Below are 16,022 nucleotides of genomic sequence, written 5' to 3' on the forward strand. Positions count from 1 at the left end.
GTTGAGCTCCAAGGTGATGGCTTTTGCATTTAGGTCTGGATCAAAATTTTCACATCTGATTGTAGGGAGGCCGACTTCCAGTGGGATTACTGCTTCCATGCCATAGGTCAAGGAAAAAGGTGTTTCCCTAGTAGATCGACGAGGTGTGGTACGGTAAGCCCATAAAACATGAGGGAGCTCTTCAGCCCACTACCCCTTCGCTTTTTCTAGCCTTTTCTTCAATCCATCCAAGACAACTTTGTTTGATGCTTCTGCTTGGCCGTTTGCTTGGGGGTAAGCCGGTGTAGAATTGTAGAATTCTATCTTGTACTCTGCACAAAAGCCTCTAAAAATTTTGCTGTCGAACTGGGTGCCATTGTTTGATATTAGAGCTTTTGGTATGCCGAACTGAGTAGTGATATTCTGCCGGACGAATTTCTTCACATCTTTCTCCTTTATTGATGCTAGTGCGTCGGCCTCCACCCACTTTGTGAAGTAGTCCGTTGCTGCTAGAAAGAACTTCCTATTGCCGGGTGCTGTTGGGAGTGGCCCTACTATGTCCAAGCCCCACATTGCGAAGGGCCATGGGCTAGTTAACAGTAGAAGTTCTCTGGCTGGCTAATGTATTTGGTGTGCCAACTTCTGACAGTTCTCGCACCTCTTTACATACTTTTCTGAATCTATTTGCATGTATGGCCACCAATATCCTTGCGAAATGGCTCTGTAAGCTAATGATCTTCCTCCTTGGTGGCTTCCACATATGCCTTCGTGTATCTCAAACAAGAACGCTTCAACTTTACTGGGATGGACACATTTTAGATAAGGTCCTGTGAAGGATTTCTTGTACATGGCCATTGATGGAGAGAGCCAAAATCGCTATGACTTTGCTCTTATTTTGTTGGCCTCTTTCTTCTCTTCCGGTAGGACGCCGTCTTTTAAGAATGCTATGATGGGATCCATCCATGAAGGGCCTAGTTCGGCGCAACATACTTCTTCTACTTCAGGTTCTTCAATGCTTGGTCTTGGTAAGTAGTCAATCAGTAATGGGTGTGGGACGGATGTATCTGCTATTGAAGCAAAGCCTACTAATTCATCCGCTCTACTGTTCTCTTCCCTACCAATCTGTTCTATCCGCACTACTTCAAATTTCTTGATCTCTTTTTTGACTAATTCTTGGTACTTAGCCATCCTGTCATCTTTTACCTCGTAGTCACTTGAAATTTGGTTTACCACCAGCTGTGAGTCACTGTAAACCATTAGCTCGGTGGCCTTCATGCAGGATGTCGATTTTAGTCTTGCTAAAAGTGCTTCATATTCCGCCTCGTTGTTTGATGCTGGGAAGCCAAGGTTGACTGCTTGTTCCAATACTAGGCCATCTGGTGAGATGAGAACTATGCCGAGTCCTGCTACGTGCCTGTTGGATGCTCCATCCACAAAGAGCTTCCACATCTCTCCTATGAATAACTTCCAGCAGGTAGATCGGATGATGCCTTGGGGTCTTGAGTGTTGCTGGTGTTTTCTTTCAAGTCCATGCTTGTTGTTTGCCCCTCATTATCTGATTGTACCAAGTCTTCATTTGCTAGTAAATCTTTGCTTGGTGTAGCATGGTTTGCTTCTTTCTCTCTTACTTTACTCTGGTTTGCCTCAGGGTCTGACTGGGTATCCTGTACCAGGGGTTGCGCTATTTCGGCGTCAACTTCTAACCCTAGTTCGGTTGTATCGGTCAGGTCGACTGGGCAGATATGATGACTTCCTGGGGTGAATTCTGCGACAAAGTCTGCCAAGGCTTAGGCTTTTATCGCATTTCTGGGTTGGAACTTGATGTCAATTTGTCCCAACTGTACTGCCTACTTCAAGATTCGCCCAGAAAAGTCTGCCCTCTCAAACAGGGCTTTTAATGGGAAAGCTGTGAGGACGATTATGGTGTGGGTATGAAAGTAGTGCCACAACTTCCTTGATGCCATCATCAGGGCTAAGGCCAATTTTTCCAATGGTAAGTACCTGGTTTCTGCGCCCAGCAATGTCTTGCTGACATAAAAGATGGGTAGATGTTGGATTCCTTCTGCTCGAACCAACACTGCACTAATTGCGTGCTGTGAGATTGCCAAGTACAAAAATAGTTCTTCTCCAGGTATTGGGGTTACTAGCAGAGGTGGAGAAAACATGTATTCTTTCAAACTTTCCAGGGCACGGTCGCATTCTTCATCCCACTGAAACTTGGCCTTCAATGCTTGAAAAAATGGTCGACATCTGTCAGACGACCGACTGATGAACCGGTTTAGCACGGCTGCCATACCGGTGAGATGTTGTACTTCCTTTACTGAGTTTGGCCTCTCTAGATCCTGGATTGCTTTGATCTGAGAAGGGTCTGCCTTTATGCCTCGGTTGGTTACCAGGAAGCCTAGGAATTTGCTAGATCCTACGCCGAACGCACACTTAGATGTGTTAAGGCGTAACTTGTGTTTCTTCAGGATCTGAAACATCTCACCTAGGTCCTTGAGATGGTCACTCTTGTCCTTGCTCTTGACCACCATGTCGTCGATGTAAGCCTCCATTGTTCTGCCTAACAATGATTCAAACATCTTGGTGACCATCCGTTGGAATGTTGCCCCTGAGTTCTTTAGGCCAAATGGCATGACCTTGTAGCAGTAAAGTCCTCTTGGCGTTGTAAAAGATATGACCTCCTGGTCTGGTTCATACATAGCGATCTGATGGTAGCCTCTGTACGCATCAAGGAAGCTAAGACGGTTGTGTCCTGCCGTCAGATCTACCAGTTAGTCTATTCGTGGAAGAAGAAAGCTATCTTTTGGATGTGCCTTGTTGACCATTTTGTAGTCCACACAGACACGCCATTTTCCATTCTTCTTAGGCACTACCACTGTATTGGAGATCCACCTGGGGTAGTGCAACTCCCTGATAGCTCCTGCTTCTAGCAGGTTTTCTACTTCCTCCGCCACTATCTCAGCATAGTGGAGTGCCGATCTGCGAGTGCGCTGTATAATTGGTCTGGCAGTTGGGTGGACATTCAATTGGTGACAGATGAAGCTTGGGTCAATGCTAGGCATGTCGTACGGTGTCCCGAAAAACACTTTGATGTTAGAGGTTAAGAATTCCATGACCTCTATTCTCTCAATGTTGGTCATAGATGAGCCAAGCAAAAAGAACTTATCCGGGTTCTTTTCATCTATTCTTACCTGTACCAAGTCTTCCACTACCTTTTGTTCAGCGGCTTTGCTAACATCCGCAAGCAATTCATTATTTTCGGGCTCTTCTACCATCTGAACAAACCCCTTGGCAGCTCGGCTGCCATTCACTGTGACGAAGTATTGCTTGGACATAATTTGGTCTCTATAGACCTCTTCAATTACTCCGGCTTTGTTGGGGAACCACATTACTTGATGGTAGGTTGATGCTACCGATCGCATGGCGTGCAGCCATGTCCTTCCCAAGATTATGTTATAAATGGAAGGGACTTTCAATAACCAGAATTCCACTTGTTTAGTCATGCTTCCAGCTCTGACTGGGAGGATTATCTTGCCAACTGGCCATTCTGGCATTGAGTTGAACCCGATCAGGGGAGATAAGGCAGGTGCCAAGTCTTTGTCCTTCAATTTCAACTGTTTGAAAGTTTCGTAGTACATTATCTTACATGAGCTTCCTTGGTCAATCAAAATTCGCTTGACATCATAATCCTTGATGCGGAGAGTGACGACCAGTGCATCGTTGTGAGGGCAATATATCCTTTCCAGGTCCTTGTCTGAAAAGACATGACGTTCGTGGCCTCTGTTTTCCCCTTTTTAATGGTAGGCTGCGCACTTAATACCTCCCTTAAGTGCTTAGCCTTCTTTATCTTGCCCCTGAGCTCACATACTCTCTCAGGCTCGAATACCCCATGTATTACGTTTATCACGCCTTGAGGTGGGGCGTCGTTCGGTGTTCCGTCTGGTGGTCGTGGTTTTGGGGGGCTGGCTGCGTCCCTCCTTCTATGTATCGGTCTAGGTGACCAGTTGCCACTAACTCCTCCAGCTGTTGCCTCAATGGTGCACAATTTTCAGTGCGATGCCCTTTTTCCTTATGGAAGGTGCACCGAGATCTTTCGTCGTAGTCCTTCTGAGCCTCTCCTAATTTAGCTGGCCATTTAGCGAAAGGTTCATTGCGTATCTCACTGAGAATTTGGTAGATTGGTTTCTTGAATACCGTGGTAATGGTAGTGCGGACTCTCAACCATCTTTTATCTCGGTCCTCTTCGTTGTCTCGCCTGCCTCGTCCATTCTTGTTTTGACGTTCTACCGTATTGACCTTTGCTGTAGTCTTCTTGTCTGGTGTTGCTGTTGCACCAGATTTTGCTTTGGCACAGGCGCCATCCTCCTCTACCCGAATATGTTGGTGCACTCTCTCCATTAAGGCTTCCATCGTGAGGGGTGGAGTCATTGTAATCGAATCCCTCAATCTGTTTCCGACTAGAAGTCCTCTTTTATATTATGCGATGGCAAGATTGGTGGGGCAGTCCCCTATCTGGTTGAACGTCTTCCAGTAGCGACTGTTGTAGGACCTCAGTGTTTCTTTGTCGCCCATGTCAATGGAGAGTAGCTGATCAATCTCCACTGGCGTCTTGGTGTTCGTTTTGAATCTTGTCATGAACGCCTCCACTAATTGCGTTTGGGAGGCTATGCTGCCTTCTGGTAACCTTTTGAACCAGGTTAAACCTAGGTCGCCAATGCGGGATGGGAATAGGATGCACATCAAAGCTTCGTTCCGCCAGTATACCGCCATAACCTAGCGAAAGTGGCTTAGGTGCATGTAAGGGTCTGTCTTCCCTTCGTACGTGGTAAATTTAGGCTGGATGAAGCCTGAGAGTAATGGTGTGTTCTCAATCGCCGGAACGAACGGCGAGCTATGTAGTCTTGCCAACGCTTTATCTGTTGGTTCGTAGGCAAGGTGCGGTATTGGCATTCCAACCTCGACGCTTCCATGCATCTGAGGAGCCAACCGCTGAAGGGCTGAAACTCTGTGCGTGTCGTGTGCCCTGGCATCCTCCTTCTGTCGCGCCCTTTCTTCAAGCACAGTCCGTAAGTCGGACGATCTAGGCAACTTCGTTTGCCTGGATGATGTCTGGTGCGTATGTGAGGGCCGATAGGCACTTCCCTCAGTGTAAGACCTCAATGATCTCGTTCTCTCAGACCTAGAGTAACGAGTTTTGGAAGTCCTTGATTGAGTGTCACCTGTCCTGAGGCTTCTACTCTCTGCTTGTGATGGCGTGGTATGCCTACCACGATCTTCTGAGTAGTGAGGAGGCGTATTTCCTTTGCGCCCCTCTCCTGTCACCACCCCTTTTCCCTTGATCTGGAGCTTAATGGCCTCCATGTCCGCCGCCATCTTCCTTATTAGTTCATCTTGCTCTTTTACGCGATCCTCCAGAGCCTGAGGGTCGATTCTTCGCCTTTGCCTTTCAGGACTTTGTGAGTGAGAGCGACGAGGGCTGTTGTTCTGCCTCCCTCTTGTATCCCTCCGAGGATTCTGTCGCTGGGGCTCTAAGTCCGCCATGGGAGGGATAGAGGGCAATCCTTCGCGCCTCCCGTCCCCCTCTGGGATTTGTCCGTCGATGGCGGACTACGGCAAATCTTCATTGTGCGCCATTCAACTAGCGAGGGAAACTCGATCAAGAGGTTTTGTTCTCTGTTTTATATTCCCACAGATGGCGCCAATTGTACGGGAAAGAAATAAACCTTCTCGTATAATCCTGTTGATCAAGTCTGCGCTCCTCCATACAATGTCGTTTTACTCCCTGAAAACACAAACGTGAGCTAGCTGGCGGGTGTGTGCCGGATACCTCTTCGATGCCTAAGTCAGCAAAATAGACAAATAGACAAAAGCTCTGTGTATTCGAGAATCAAAGTTATGTTACCTCTCCATAGGTGATGTTATGAGCTTTTATAGGTTCCGTGTGGCATACTCCTAGTAGAACTCTTACTCCTCCATGTAGAGTCCTCCTAGGAATCACATTCTTGAAAGATAATGCTTATCCCTCAACACCTCCCTCACTTCTTAAACCAAGTGAGATGGATTTATCTAGCTCCGATGTTAATACGACCGGGATAACATGGCCATGCTAAAGCCGCAGAATAGACCGAACTCCACCTAGCTCGGTTCTTCCTTTCACTGTGTGTACCTTGGTTTCTCTTGTACAAACCATACTAATCCATAGTGTGCTTAGGCCGTGCTAACGAATGGCTAGGTCTGACCGAGCTAACTGCATTATGCCACGACCAGGCTAACTCTGAGTGTGGTGACCGGGCTATCCGCAAATCTCTCTTGGACCGGGATAACAATAAGGCTTTCTAGGACCGGGCTTACTCCAAGACTCTCTTGGACCGGGCTAACGCCAAAACCCTTTTTACTCCGCCCTTCTTACTGTGGCCCACAGCGGCCCATTACCCAGCTCGGCCCAATTTATATATAAATTACCCTCTCAATTGCCCCTTAATTCCATCTGTATAGCATGATAGGGATTACCTGTTACTAGCCGAGCTTAAAAAAAACTTTAGCCTACCAACCGAGCTAAATTCTTTAGCTTTACAACCGGGCTAAATTCACACCGGGCTCTATCTGCCTGGTCAAAACGTCTCTTCAATAGCAGCAACTGAATCGCTTCTTATTTCAAAGACACGTGGCACACTCTGATTGGCCCAATGCAGCTGTCATGCCGTCTTCGTATCTTGCAAAATTGGAGCAGTCCCGCTCTTTTTGTCCTTCCCTCTACACAAAACAAAACCCTTTTGTTTTTGGATCTTTCACTTCACTTGCACTATTCACCTTCTCTCTCTCCGTTGCTTCTGATCTTCCATTGCTCCTTAAACTTGCAACTGCAGAGCTCGTGAATCCCTCCAGTGCCGTTTCCAACTTCCGGTTCCTTTCTCTTCATCTGGTAAGCTACACAGATCTGTTCTATTTTCCTTGTTTTCACACTTGTTTAATCCACAACATATTGTTTGTGTTTTTGCAAAACACATGTTTCCCATTTTTTGTTCTGCCTTGTGTTTGCTGGGAAAGAACCTTGTAAGAACCATTTGTATTTACGAAATAATCTATAGAACATTGTATTTGATCCAAAATCACCACGCAACCAAACTAGGAAGTTGTTTGTGGTTGATATCAGTCTGGCCAGACTAACCAACCGAACTAACACTTCCCGCTATACTAGTAGTTTCAAGAAGTCAAACCATCGTTTGATTCAATTTAGCCGAGCTATCGAACTGTACTAGGTCTGCGCAATAGAGTGCTTGAATGCCTTAACCACGACCGAGCTACAGCTTGGGGCTAAACCAGTCCTCTTAGTCCAGACCGAACTAAGAACGCTGCCCCTAGAGGCTCAACCGGGCTAACAAACACCTTGCTCAAACCGAGCTAAGACCCCCAGTATCTCACATAGCCGAGCTAGGACTTCATTTATCTTGCCTTTATTTCTTTTAGCACGATCTAACGATCTGTGCTTAACTCCTTTGTTTTTCGCTTTGCAGACTTAGGTTGCCCAGGCACTCCTTTGAGCGCTCAACCGAACTGCTCAACATTATTCTTCGACCGAGCTAACACTCCAGTTTAATTTATTCATAACTTAAACCACAAATGGGAAAGTATAGGTTCTTAGTTAACTCACCAGGTGCCATGGCCGAATTCCAAAAAGATTATAACATCCCTGATGATGTCCATCTTACCCTAGCCGACCTGGATATCATACCATGGGAAAAACACGACTTCGTTCCCTTTACCATGCTGTCCATAGTAGAGACCGGACTAAGATTCCCTGTACAGCCTCTTCTCTGTGAATTCCTTAGGCAGACCAACCTTTGTCCAGCCCAACTTTCCACCAATTCTTACCGTATAATAAATGGTATTGCTGAGTTAAACCGCCGGGCTAGCCTTAATCTCGGTTTAGCCGAGCTCTTCCATCAATATTCTATAGGCTCCGCCGAAGATGGATGGGTCTATTATTTAAGAATAAGACGTCGCGTGAAAAAAGTTGACGACCAATTAGGTGTCTGGATCAGCTTACGCGTACCTCGATTAATTCTAGGGTCTTAAAGTTGACGACTGGACAAACCTCCAGTGGCTAAAAATTTGAGATGTTTGACTTTCATAGGATTCAAATATGTGACCTCTTGGATGGTAAGCCCTTAAACTACCTTCTCCTCCCACTAAGTTAAATCCCTTGAGTTAAAGTTGAAGACTAAATACTTTATCAAATAAAAAAATCTCAATAATGTATATCAAATTAACGATATAATTATAAAACAAGCTCAATCTATGTCTTCATTTCTCGTCTCTTTTGTAGGATGAATATGAAAAGCTAAGCAAAAAAATTGAAGAAGCAGCCCAAAGGTCCATACCTTGTGGACTTGCAGGTGATTTTGCAGATTTCTCAAATATACAGCTCAAAACGACCCCACTATAATTAAGGTATTTCATGAATCCAATAATTTATTTGTCTTTTAGGCAGCCCCCAAGTGAATATTACTTGTTTGTTATGTAGAATTAATCAGCTTATATTCTTGTTACTTAGTTTGATTCATTTTCTAACAATTTGGGAAGGGTGTCTACCAAATTCACATTGACCTTAAAGTGTAGAGACCAAATTATTGAAATTGAGATAATGCTCTGGTGTGCAATATACATCATATGTAACCTTATCATAAGATTACGTAAGTTTTTACAAATTTACATACGTAATCTCACAAAAATATATAAATTGAATACAAATCCGCATAACTTCACTTTTATGAATAGACTTAAGCAAATTTATATATTCAACTTATACATTTTTGTGAGATCACGTATATATGTTCGTAAAGACTTATGTAATTTTGTGATAGAATTGTATACAATGCGCATTGCACACCAGAAATTTTTTCTTCAAATTGATATAATAGGAACCAAAGTTAAATTTGAGTCAAATTGTAGGGGTAAAATGTGTAATTTATGCTAAAAAAAATAAATTAAAAGTTTTTTTTTTTTCCACATACTTACATTTATTTAATATTGAAAATATAAAAGATGTGACTTTTAACCTAGCCAAAAATTATAAAATAATAATAGTCATAATAAATTTTTATTTTTTTATGGAAAATGTTTGGGATCTCATTTGGGATGACTCCCACACCCTTAAACTGATTATGGCCCGCCATGTATGTGTGGAGTCTACTCATGCATCTATGAGGTCCACATTATGAGTGATCCAGATTTGTGAGGTCTTGTGAGAGTAGGAATCTCAATCATTGCTCTTTTTTTATAGGCTACGTAAGGAGATTTTAAATTTATGTTATGTTTGAAGGTTATATGGGAGAACAAGGAAGAACTTTATTCTTCTCCACAATTAATGAACTTCTATAAAACTACTATATATACTTTGTCTTAATTATTTATCTTATGTTATTAAATTATTGGTCTGATTTGTATACTGTTATTTATGCAAATAATTTTACAATGATGGAACAGACAAGAGTATTAGGAGTGATGACAAATGCTCCATTCATGCTTAATGTGGATTGTGACATGTACGCAAATAATCCACGAATTGTTTTCCACGCAATGTGTTTTTTTCTTGGTGGATTCAACAATCAAAGGCATTTGTTCAGTCTCCTTAAGTCTTCTATGATGGATTAAAAGACGACCCTTTTGGCAACCAATTGGTTGTTTTCTACAAAGTAAGTTAATTTCTTACCAACCAACTAGGCCTAACCTACTTGGCCACCATGCCTTCCTTAGGTCTTAGTCCTAAGTCCCAAGAAGTTCATGTGTTCAATTCTCCTTAGGGGAGTTGAATTAAGAGAGTGCAAGCACTTAGGTGCTTTGCCAAGGGTGGGGAGATCTTCTCCCATAGGTGCTAATCTAACAACTAACAACTAACATTTGCCAATAAATAAAAAAATAAAAAAAAGAGTCAATTTCTTACCAAGTATATGTTATATCCGATCGAATGGGATTTGGGTTGAGAAAATTCTATTGGACCATCTATCATTTTGAAATTGATTGAACGGATTAGAGATTGGCAGGTGGATATGGATGGGATTGACAGATTGAACAAATTCTAATTTTACAAAATAAACAAAAAATGAACAATAAGAAAATAAAAGGTTCTTTTTTTTTTTTGGATAAGCAAAAGGAAACAACTTTATTGATATCAAAAAACGGATTACATCAATAAAGCAAAGACGGAGAGCATCGAGCATCATAATGTTACTCTTCATCCCAACTAGGTTGGCACCAAGAACAACACCCAATCATTTGAGAGCTCACGCCAAAGGGTTGGCAAGATACCAACACCACAGAAGAAAACAAAACAAACAGGAAACAAAGACCAAACATCAATACACCTACAATTCCCCCAGCCCATCTAGTACAACACTCCCCTTTCCAAGACCAGATACAACAATGCACAACTCAGTAGCATTAGGACTTGGATGCAAATCTGATCTGCTGCAGGTTACAAATGAAATCCTGAATTGAATATGGACACCCCTTTGATTGAGCTTTAACCCATATTGCAATTCACACCTTGAGCAATTCACAAGAGCTCTACCAAAAGAATCTGCTTCCCACTAAAAGAATGCACCACACAGTACCAAAAAAATCTGTTTAGCAGCACCAGCAGACCAGCAATTAGCAGCAGACCTTGACAGTCCTCCAAACTGTAATGCTCATCCCACACAATTTATACCAGTATCATCGGTTCTAAAGCAAAACAAAACAATCCAACAGCTGCAATGCAATACACCCAAACCAGAATTATCCCAGCAGCAGCCAAACTAACCCTGCACAGTTAGATAAACAGACAGCTGCAAAACTCCCAAACCAGATCAAAACACCGACAGACAACTTTGCACGACAAACAAACCCTCATCCCCAACACACTAAAACACTGTTAGCAACCAATAGCTCTAATCTGTTGCACACTAATAATAATATCTTGAATTGAATACGGAGGCTCCTTAGATTGAGATTTAACCCATAGAGCAATTCTCACCTTAATCAATTCACATAGTTCATTCAGCTGGAACATTTTCCCATTAAAGACCACATCATTTCTAGTTTTCCATAGTGACCATATAACTGCCATCAGGATTGCCTTCCAAATTTTGTTTTCAAACTTTCTCCATTTATATCTCCTCCACCACTGAACAAGCCCATTAACATTATCAGGAATCACCCAGTGCACCCCTCACTAATTTATCAGGCATGCTCACACCTTCCAGACAATAGGACACCAAAGAAGAACATGGTTGACTGACTCCACAGCTTGACCACGAACACACAGTTGACAGAAATGTTCTGGTTCAGCGCACCAATGCGATTTAGAAACCATGCCGTCTTCAATCTCCCCTTCCAAGCCAACCAACTAAAGAATTGGACTTTTGGTGGAGCCACATTGTTCCATAACAGTTTAGGGACCAGCATAGAATTTTTGGGCATTAACAGGTTATAAAAGGAAAAGACGCTAAACTTACCTGATGAACATGCCAACCACTTCAAATGATCCTCCCTATTAGAAGTCAGCAACTCCACTTGATTCAAAGTTGTAAATAATCTCAGCAGTTCCTCAGACTCCGAAGCAAATAAATGCCTTCTAAAATTGAGGTTCCAACTGCCTGAGTTCCTTCTCTTTTCAATCATCATGCTCAAAGATAAATCCTTCTCAGATGATAGGCTATAGAGCCTAGGAAAATCACTCTTGATACAACGATTTCCCAGCCAATGGTCATCCCAAAAACGGATTTTACACCCATTCCCCACAACTACCTGTGAATTTTCCAGAAAAAGGCTCAGTAAAAAAGGGTTAGACTACCCAAGATTCAAAATCCCACCCCATAGTGCTGAGTAACAGCTACTAAAGCTTGTCCAAGGGAGCTAACGCCCACCCATAGACAGATGCCTACTACACAAAACTCCTTTCCACATAGAACTATCATCAAAACCAAAACGCCACCACCATTTAGCTAACAAACAGTCATTCATATCTTTGACTCTCTGATGCCCAGCCCACCTTGATCCTTACATTTGGTAACCTCATCCCATTTGACAAGATGAATCTTTCTCTTTAAATCATACCCTCCTGTAGACACCCCATTTTTAACCGTCCTCAAGACTTGGACGTCACCGTTTGAACACTCGGTGATCATCCATGATCATGTTCGTTTGGAGTTCCCGGAGGTCTCGGCTCGCGTGCCCTGCCTCAGAATCTCCGAACTCAACCGTTTAGTGTCTGGTTTTGCACCAAACACTTGCATCTTGCCTTTGAGAGGCAGGGAATGCCATGTAAGGCATCCCCACGCACCACCGGCAGTGGCTGGAGGCCACCGGCTGGTCTTTTTCTTCCATCGGCACTTTTGTTTGCCGGTCGGCACAATTTATTGCCGGTCGGCATAATATGTTGCCGGTCGGCACTGTTTTTTGCCGAAATAGCATTTTTGGGCAGCCGACCACTGTTCATCCACTTTATGGAGATATTTTGTGCCAGCTGTGATAGCTGGCACCAACTCTCCCCCCCTCCATACACGTGTATGGAGGGATTTCCCTCTAGCCAAGCTTGTTGTATAAGCTTTGCAAGAGGGAGCCCTATAAGAGAGGGGATTTCCTCTTGGTTCTAGGTTAGAAAAACAGAAGCAAAAACCAGCCCTTAGCAATATAGATACATATTATCTCTATACCTCCCCCTCTCTCCTCCTTTGTGTGTGTTTTTTAGCTCAAAAGGTGTGTTTTACCTTACTTTTGCACCATTAGACACACCATTACACCTTACTCCGAGATTGAGGGACTTGGAGGAGTTGTTTCTTGAGTTTTGGACTGGTTTTGATCCAAAGAAGGAGGCTAGACCATTTGTTCTTCAAGGGTTCTTCAAGGGTGAGCATCTTCTTTTTTATTCCCCAAACTTGCATTGGTTTTCTACCTATTTTGTTTACTGTTTTAGCTCTTGTGTATAACATGAAAAAGGCTTAAATTTTCCTGCTCTAGAACTTTCATTAAGGTCATTTTGTGGTTTGAGTGCAAACTCACCCTCATAGGCCTTGTTTGGTCTATTTTGGTGCCTCTTTGATAAGGTTTTATTCACTTCAGCATTTTGATCTTTTCATCACTAAAAATCAGTGTATTTTAGTGTCAAAAAAGTTGGTTTTAAGTCTTGCATAGGGGAGGGACACCCCTCTCCCTTTATGGTTTTGTTTCCTTGCTTTTTGGGCTCAAAAGGATAGCATGTGTGCTTGTTGTTCCTTGGCTTCATTTCAGTATTTTTTTAGGCATCTTAGGTCATATATAACTTCTGTTTTTGGTCGGATTTGGGTCTCCTTGTATGCTTGTAATACTTGCTTTGTATTGCTCCATCTTGTTTAGAAATACATCTCATGATTAGGCCATGATTCTTGTGAGAGTTGGTTTAGTTCCATGAAGTTCTTAGTGATGTTTTTCCATGATTAAGGTTTATTGGTTATCCATTTAGTCATGCTTGACATGTTTGTTAGGGTTGCTTTGTATTTTAGCTTAAAAGCTTTGAACATGTTGACCTCTAACATGTATGTTTATGATTATCCTCATGATTTAACATCATCTACGGACCACATTTTAGTCCAAGAATCATGCTTGTATGTGTGCATGCATGGCCTCTTTAATGCCTTGAGGGTGTGTCCTCTTATGCCTAAGAATGAGCCTTAGTGCATATGCTTCATGGGGGATATTTTAGCTACCATATTAGGAGTTTTTGCGGTCCTATTTTGCATGCACAAATTCTGTTTTTGCTTTGCTTTAATCATGCCATGAGTGGTCATGTTAATGAGGGTGAAGTGTTTCCTTTTTGTGCCTTAACTTTGGGACCATAAGTTTGCCCGTTAACATGAGTTGATTGTCCATCATTTTGAGCACTTTTGGCTACTGTTTTGAGAAGGGTGAGGGCCTGCCCCTTTGCCATTTTAAGCCCTCATGCATGCTTGCTCCATGTTTGTTGCATAGTTGTTCTATTAAGCCTTGTAGCTTATCAATCCCATGGTCAAATTGGTCCATGTTTGCACCATTTTTGTACTTTGTATGCTTAGCATTGTACATTTGTCATGTTGGTTACATAATGCTTGTTGTGCTTTATATCTTGGTGGCATGACACATTTGAGCCTTGTTGAGCATTACATGCATTGCATTTACTTGGTTTGGGGTGTGAAACTAAGTTTGGGAATCAAGGACCATTCATACTTCAAGTGATGCAATGTGCCTCGATTCCCGGTCATCGGGACCTTTGACTCCAACTTGATAAGGCCTCGGTTTTCATGTTGTTTGTTGCATACATCCATACATTAAATGGCAAATTTGATCCCTTGAGTCATCATGCAACATTGATGGCTCAGAGGTCGAAGGTCATGCTTCTTTGAGTTCAAAATATGATAAGAAGTAGGACCATGCTTACATGTGTCCAAGAACTCCATACCATGCACTGTCTGTTCTCTGTTTGCTGTCAAATTGTCTTCTGCAGGAAGTTTCTGCCGACCGGCAGAATTTAGTGCCGACCGGCACTATCTGGAGTGCCGATGAGTCCAATAAAATGCCGATGGTAATTGTGAAGTGCCGGTGGTAATTCTGTCTGGCCGGTGGTGCTCTGCAGGACGCAAGGAACTTGCTCCAGTATTTTGGCAATTTTCAGAAAGACAAGGCAGTACAAACAGAGGCGACAGGAGTACAGTACGGGTTTTCTGGACGAGGCGGATTCGAGCATGCATCACTCGCGCATCCCGAGGCAGAGGCTGCGGCTACCCTTTTTCTTTCCTTTAAATTAAATTAGAGTATTTTTTTTTTTTGTTGTTTTGTAATAATTTTATTTGTTTATTATTTGGGACTGTAATATTAATTCGGACCCTCTGAGTGAGGGTAAACATGTAATAAGTGTGGGTGAGTGTGTGTATGTCTTCCAATCCCCATTTCTTTCTTCCCTTTTATTTACCTGCTTATGATGGTAGATTAGGGCATTTTTGAAATTAGCATACCTTATGATACGCATGCGTGCATTCATGCATCTGTTGACATGCACCGGGCTCGGTACATCATACTAACCGCATTCGTATTTTCAAATTCCAAAATTGAATACATGGATCAGTTGGTTGCATATCGCATGCCATATTTAGGTTAACCGAGCCTAACTAAAATTGCATCTTGTATGTGTTGCATTAGGCAAAATAACATGAACTAGGACACGCACATTTGCTAACTAGTTTATTGTTTTGGCACGGAGTACAATGTAAGTGGTTATGCTTTAGCATCCAACATGCGTGTGAATGTTGCCATAATAGTATGCTTGCCATGCGGCTAAGTGTTTACATGAAATAAATTGCTTGAATGCCTGTGGGTGGAGGTCAAATTGCTTAAATTGGGATAATGTATTAAAACTGTGAGTTTTAAGCCCACTAGATAGTGGCAAAATCATCTTTTCTAAAAGCCCACTTGAGGGTGGCAAAATCTGCATTTTAGCCTACTTGCGAGTAGCAAACCATTTTCAAAACAAACATGAAATGTTTTGTTCCAATTTGGGTGATTTGGTCTATACTTGTTTGCTGCGCGCACAACATAGTAATTCTAGGCTAATAACCGGATTAAGAACACATAACGTTTTCAAAATTGGATATCACGGTTAGTAGAGGCCGGTCTTCGGACCGGGCGAAAGGGGGTGCTCATAGCTGACCTTCCCCGATCGTACCCAAGCTCCCGAGCCGAGACAACTCCGGTGATGACGGACATGTGGCCTTCGGCACCGAGTCAGGGTTTCCTAAATTCTCCCATTTTAAAACATTTAGGTGGCGACTCTGTATCTGGCAAAGCAGTCCATGTTTGGCACTTCTTTCAAAAAAATCTGTTTCTCAAAACGATTTGCCAGATTTGGACTCTTTGGTTCAGATTAAGAACCGTGACACAAATCGAGTCCGAACTGTAGCAGCGAGGTCCCCCCCCACGGGCGTTGTTACAGTTTCTGGTGACTCTGCTGGGGAGATTTAGAGAGCTTGACTCGAACTTGTGATATCCTGTTT

General features: G+C 42.8%; 1 long non-coding RNA gene and 1 pseudogene across 1 annotated transcript in view; one reads left to right on the forward strand and one right to left on the reverse strand.

Annotated features, from left to right (window-relative positions):
- Positions 1–16,022, forward strand: part of LOC114274217 (cellulose synthase-like protein B4) — a 106,702-nt pseudogene that overhangs the window by 21,417 nt on the left and 69,263 nt on the right.
- Positions 11,121–16,022, reverse strand: part of LOC145795325 (uncharacterized) — a 41,129-nt gene continuing 36,227 nt past the window's right edge. Inside the window, exon 2 of the long non-coding RNA XR_014336117.1 lies at positions 11,121–12,079. This is a non-coding gene — a long non-coding RNA (uncharacterized LOC145795325). The remainder of the gene's footprint in view (positions 12,080–16,022) is intronic.

The sequence above is a fragment of the Camellia sinensis genome, chromosome 7 (genome assembly GCF_055761805.1).
Source record: "Camellia sinensis isolate YWXY chromosome 7, ASM5576180v1, whole genome shotgun sequence".
NCBI classification, from domain to species: Eukaryota; Viridiplantae; Streptophyta; class Magnoliopsida; order Ericales; family Theaceae; genus Camellia; species Camellia sinensis.